The sequence below is a fragment of the Pavona decussata genome, unplaced genomic scaffold (assembly GCF_977016875.1).
Source record: "Pavona decussata unplaced genomic scaffold, jaPavDecu1.1 SCAFFOLD_131, whole genome shotgun sequence".
NCBI lineage: Eukaryota > Metazoa > Cnidaria > Anthozoa > Scleractinia > Agariciidae > Pavona > Pavona decussata.
Window position 1 is genome coordinate 223,346 of NW_028145545.1, and position 6,536 is coordinate 229,881.

The 6,536-nt window shown below is 44.3% G+C and overlaps 1 pseudogene; it reads left to right on the forward strand.

Moving 5' to 3' along the window:
• Positions 1 to 1,374: 1,374 nt before the first annotated feature.
• On the forward strand, positions 1,375 to 6,274 carry LOC146468361 (uncharacterized; annotated as a pseudogene).
• Positions 6,275 to 6,536: the final 262 nt, after the last annotated feature.

The following is a 6,536-nucleotide window of genomic DNA, read 5'->3' on the forward strand; positions in this document are numbered from 1 at the left end:
CAATGATTTCAAAACGGGTGTAATAAAAGAAATAATCGCACCCGGCTATTATTCCAGGAAATACTTTATTTCTCAACTTATGTCTTTCTCTTAGAAAGAACATTAAAGTGGCACTAATGCTGAAAAAATTATTTTTTTATTTTCCCCCTTTTCATGCCTCAATCCAAATTTCAATGAGTTCATAATCACAAATCTTACTGAACCTGGAAAGACTGGCTGAAAACCATCGAAACCCTGTCCACCATTACTCAGTTTGAAAAGTGAAGCCCATGAATTCTACAAAGCTGTTGCTTCTATTACATCCTGTGTGATGTCATACACTCATAGAACTAAAATCCTAATTTTTCTGTTTGTTTGTTTGTTTTTGGCGTTTATGTTTTGTTGCTGTTTTTGTCATTACAATAACACTCAATCTCCATTAGTAAACAACTTTCATAATCACTTCATTGAGCTCTACAGTAACATGTTTTGGCTTTAGAATGAATACGTGCTTTTCAGAAATCCAAGGCATCTTCTGTAACTGTGAAATTCAAATACCCACATTTCCCTAAAGTATCCCTATTAATACAGATACCGATATTAATATTTGTATTGTTCTTACAGTGCTATTAACAGATCTAAACAAAATGCTAAATGAAATTACTATGGCATTATTTACCATGGGTGGCCATTTACACAATTCATATTATGGTGTGTGTAAGTGACCCCAGGTTATTGTTGTGTTGAGTGTATCACTACATAATTCTCCCTGTGCAGCTACATGTAGATCCAGCTCTCTATCTGGTTCTCAGCCATTTTTTGGAATCGAGTAATGGCGACAAGGCAAAGCTTAATTTCACCTTTGAAATAACCAGTTGCGATATCAATGTAAATTTGGTGTTGCAAGTATTTATCACAGACTTCTACTTTCAAAAGCTGAAGGGAAAAAGGGATCAAGCAAACTTTTAATTCACACAATTACACCGCTTTTTAACATGCATGAAGTTTGGTATTAAAAATGACACTTTCGTAGTTTGCAATAAATTTTGAATGTTTGTAAATTGAATCCATATTTGTACAATCGACTCCCCATAACTTGAACCCTCGCTAACTCGAACGTCGTGCTAACTCGAACCAATTTTCTTTTCCTTTCATGTCATGTTCTATATAATTTTACCCTCGATAACTCGAACCTTTCTCAATTTCCCTTGAAGGATCAAGTTATCAGGAGTCGACTGTAGTTTTTAATTTATGAAGTTTAGTACCCGGACAAAATATAAAATTAATCCTTGTTAAAGAAATAATCTAAGCGAGTGACGGTCAACTTACATTTGAGAGTTAAATGTATGACACAGTTCACATTGATTTTGATAGGAGAAGAGTTTGAAGGAGAATCCTGCACCAGAAAATCGCCTGCTTTTAGTGCAAAATTACCCAACGCTGGAAACACAGCAACCTGATCTGGAAATTAATTACCGTGACCGTTTAGAAGATCCTCAGTTAATGGCAAGAGCAAGGGCTGTTGGTGTGCAGTATGAGTTTGCACAACAGGGTGTAGCGGAAACTGAGGACGACAGGAGAAAAAGAAAGCGACGAAATCAAAGGAAAGTATCAGATGAGGAGAAAAGGTTGCGTGAAGTTGTCGGAGACCTACCGCCACCTCCACCAGCAGGATCAAGTCATATAGAGGACAATGCATACTGTGCAATACGTTCATTTGAGGTGGAGCAGATGACATACAAGTGCGGTTGTTGTGAGGTTTGCAAGGAACGGCGGTTGGAATGCAAAGCAACAGGACACACGTGCACTCGTTGCAGGAGGGATAAGAAGGTACCGAAAGTCTGGTCTGATGAAAACAATATGGACCCGCTGAATGTTCCCGAGGAGCTGTCTGGAATGTCGGATGCAGAGCAGATGCTGATAGCCAGACTATCACCCACTGTGCATGTACACATGTTGAGGCATGGAGGTATCGCATCAAGGGGACATTGCATTGCATTTCCTCAGGCTGTTCAAGAACCTGCAACAATTCTGCCACGCCTACCAGCAGAGGTCGATATCATACGTGTGAGAAGGCAAGGAAAAAATGACACCCATAAGGACTTTAGGGTTAGAAGTCACTGTGTTGAAGGAGCTCTTCGCTTTCTGAAGGATAATAATCCCACTTATAGTGACATTGTTATTGATGCTGCTCGCATACATAATTTACCGGAGGATGGTGAGTTGCCCAATTTGAGAACTGTTGAATTTTCTGAAACAGAACACATGGATGACCAAGGTCCAGCTCCGCAGCAATTGGATGCTGGTGAAACAGATGGTAGCGATGACTCAACAGTCTCTGGAGTTCTTCTTACTGAGCCAGGAGTGAACGTACAAGCACAAGTCAATGCTGCCATAAATCAAGTTGTGTCTGAACCAAGGGATGTTGAGTCAGACGAGGCTCAGCAAGGCATGGAACGACCAGTGATCCCATGGCCGACCACTGACGCAACTCCAGCATCTGAGTTCAACACTCCTTACTTTTTCACAATGGCATTTCCATGCTTGTTTCCTTATGGAAAGGGTGATTTCCACATCAACCGTCCAATAACATGTCCTGCACTTCACGAGTGGGCGGAGCACTTGCTGTGGTATCAAGACGGAAGGTTTGCACGGCATAAAGTATGGAAGTTTGTTGTTCACAACATGATTATGAGAAAGCGTGCGCTAGAGCAGAGCAGGTACTTTGTTGATCAACAACTGGGTGACCCACACATAACTGTTGCAGATCTTCAATAGCGACTAGCGAGGGGTGACACTTCAATCACCAACAGGCTATTATATTTTGGTGCAAATCTACGCGGTACTGCTCAGTACTGGCATCAAAGACGCAGAGAGCTTCGTGCCTTTTTTGAATTCATGGTCAATGAAAAGCGTGGATTGCCTTCATTTTTCATGACTGGAAGCTGTGCAGAGTTTTACTTTCCCCCACTAAGAAGACTATTGGAACAATACATTTTACAGACCACGGGGGAAGAGGTCAACCTTGCCGAAGACAGTAATGCCCGCTTCAAAGCTGTCCAAGAAAATACTTATGTTGTGGTAAGTTACTTTGACCTACATACCCAGTCATACCATGAAAAGGTACTGAAGCCAGTGTTTGGTGTATCTGATTATTGGTACCGCTATGAATTTGCCAAGTCCCGGGGTCAAATTCATTGGCACCAACTAAGCTGGAGAGATGACAGACAGCCACACCAGCTGTTGCATGAAGCTCGTGAGGATGATTGTGATGAAGACGAGCATGCAGCTAGACTTAGCCAGTGGGCTGATGAAAACTTTGCAATGACAGCATCACACCCAGCTGGCAGTGATGAAGTAGGACAGCCAAGAAAAGACCTTTGGCCACCACCTGAGGGTTCGGCTGTCCAAATATCAGATGAAAGGGATCCCCTGGTGATGATGCTTCTGGAAATAGCTGCAACACAAAATGCAATACTGGAGGATCATTTGCTTCTAGTGAACCGAGTTGGGCTGCACAGTTGCTCTGATTACTGCTTGAGGACTCCTCGTCACCCTGAGCCAGGATTGCAGCCAAGAGAACGCGTATGCAGAATGGAGTTTGGAAGCGAGTTTTGCCCAGGGAAAAAACTGCAGAAGGACCCAGAAATTGTGGGAGATCATAATGGAGCTCCTCGTCTTGAGATGCCACGTGACCATCCACGTGTGGTTCAGCATTCTCGCTATCAAATACAGTCTTGGAGAGCAAATGGGGATGTAAGCTTGACACTTTCTAATTCCCCCCCAGATAATCCTAGCACCGATGATATCATAGCCATAATTGACTACGTGTGTGGCTATGCTTGCAAGGATAGTGAACCCACTGGTGCAACTGCGGATCTTTTTAAGGACATGGTCAATGCTGTTGATGCAACTGATGCAGACCAAGTGACCGGCAAGTCAATGTGTGCTACAATGCTGATCAAGACTGTGGGAAGACGAGATATCAGTGGACCCGAGGCATCATTTGAGTTGAGTGGACTAGCACTTTGGCAATGTAGCCGTTCATTCACGTACTTGTCTATGTCAGGCTCAAGGCGACTTGAACGTGATGGTGAGACTGCAACTCGCAGCACCCCTTTGGATAAGTACCTTGCACGACCACATGATGAGCACTCTTCTTGGTACCATTTTGCATCCAAAAATGGTAAGGTTCTTGTCATTAGTGGTGGTGCAACACACGCAACATGGCCATTGAATGAGGACTACTGTAGAACGATGCTTCTGTTACACTGGCCAAACTGGTTTAACATCCAAAAAGTAAAGGGAGATGCTGAATCTTGGATTGAGAGGTTTACTGATTTCATTTCTAGTAATGAGTGCCCAGGATTCGTGAAGGCCCAGGATGCTAAGGCACAGCGTTATGCAGAGCATCCACAAGAGCAGGTTTTTGTAGAGGATGAGGATGATGATGCTGTAGAAGCCGAAGAACAACCAGATTGGGTGGATGTCTATGCAGGGCAGAACAAGAGATATGAGGGTGTGGAGAAGGATTTAGATTATGATGACGGTGGAGAGCAATATGACTGGAACAGCACCTGCATTGTTCTTCCTGAGGGCAAAGACCCTAAGAAATGGCTTGAAGAAATGATCAAAGAAGACGAAGAACGCGAAACAGAAACCGTAGGCCTTGAATTGCCACAGGTGTCCCCGTTCTCCCTAAATGAGAATCAGAGAGCCATAGTGAGTCTGGTGTTGTACACCCTCTACAACTTTGTTGAAAACCGACCAGATTACCATCCTTTGCGGCTTGTTGTCTCTGGAACTGCTGGAAGTGGAAAGTCGTATGTTATCAAGTGCCTTCAGAGGTTAGTGCGGCAAGTGTTTGGAACAAATGATGCAATAGAGGTGATAACCCCGACGGGGAATGCTGCCTATCTCGTTCAAGGCATTACAGTTCACAGTTTCTTAGGAATCCCAACCGGGGGTAGGTCTTGCAATGAGCTGACAGTACCTGCGGGCCCAGTGCTTGAGAGAATTCAGAAAAAGTGTGAGAATTTGAAAGTTCTGGTTGGGGATGAGCGGTCGATGTTTGGCCACACCACATTGGGCTGGCTGGAACATCACGCACGTTATTCAGTGAACAGAGGAGCCAATGTAGACGAGCTATGGGGGGTATTCCTGTAGTAGTACTCATGGGAGATGATGTTCAGCTACCTCCTGTATGTGACACTCCTGTCTACATTCAAGATTGTCGCAGTGCCCCATCTAACCATGGCCGCTTGGAATGGATGACTTTTGATAGTGCTGTGGAGCTTACTGAGATTGTGAGGCAAACTGATTCTGAACAACAGCTGAGAGGTGTGTTGATGTCCTCGAGGACTTATAAAACCACACGCCAGCAAATCCATTGGCTACAGCAGTTTCAGTGGCACAATCTCCGCTTAACACATGGTACAGAACTTCTGGGAAGGATGGATGAACAAGGTCTGTACGTATTTCCAACACATCACCTGGAATGGGAGCGCAACAAAACTAAGCTACTCGAGTGTAACAGAAAGCCAAACCACCCAGTAGCAAGGATCAAGGCAATTGACAATGACAGGCATGCACAGAAGGCTGACAGTAGTAAGGCACGAGGGCTGTTACCACTACTGCATCTTTGCCGTGACAGCAAAGTCATGCTGGTAGCCAACTTAAAGGCTTCATGGGGTTTGTACAATGGAGTGGTTGGCACAGTAGTGGACCTTTTATACAAAGATGGTTGCAGACCAACTGATGATCCCACCCCTTTACCTGATGTAGTGTTTGTGCGTTTTCCAGGATACAAGGGACCACCTTACATCAACGAAGATCCGACCGTTGTGCCAATACTTCCTGTAAGTCGGTCCACTGACTGTGCATGCCGATGCAAGCGCCTTCAAGTTCCATTGAGACTGGCATGGGGAACAACAATCCACAAGTGCCAAGGGATGACTGTGGGTGACGGAGAAGCATTCAGGTACGTTGTGATCCACCCTGGAAAGCACGACTTTGAAGCTAAGAACCCAGGAGCTTTATTTGTCGCACTGTCACGAGCAAATCAGCGGGTGGAGAAGGTACAGATCCTGATTTTGCATTTCATGAAGATTTCCTGATAAATGAGGACAGGTTCAAGCCTGTGGACACTCCAACTACCCGTGCTAGAGCAGTGGAAATGGAACGACTGCAAGTATTAGCAAATCAATGTAAGCAGAGGGAAGATTTAATAGCAGCATATTCGGAGGAAACCTTTCTCAGAATGGTACAGTGGGCTCAGTCGCAAGGTCGTCGTTGAGCTACTTCTGAACTACTGTTTTGTATGCTGTAGTCATGCTATCCCCCAATTAATCATTTTTGAGCAGAGTACTGAAGTACAATTGAGACCACATCACTTATGTAAGCATAATGCCTATCCTGTAATCGGCCTGTGTGGTGAAGGACCTCTTAATGGGAGGTCTGTTATGCTGTAATCAGCCTGGGTGACTGAGGGCCTTAGTGGTCATGCATAACAAATATGAGGGCCGTCATGCTGTAATCAGCCTGGGTGGTTGAGTGAC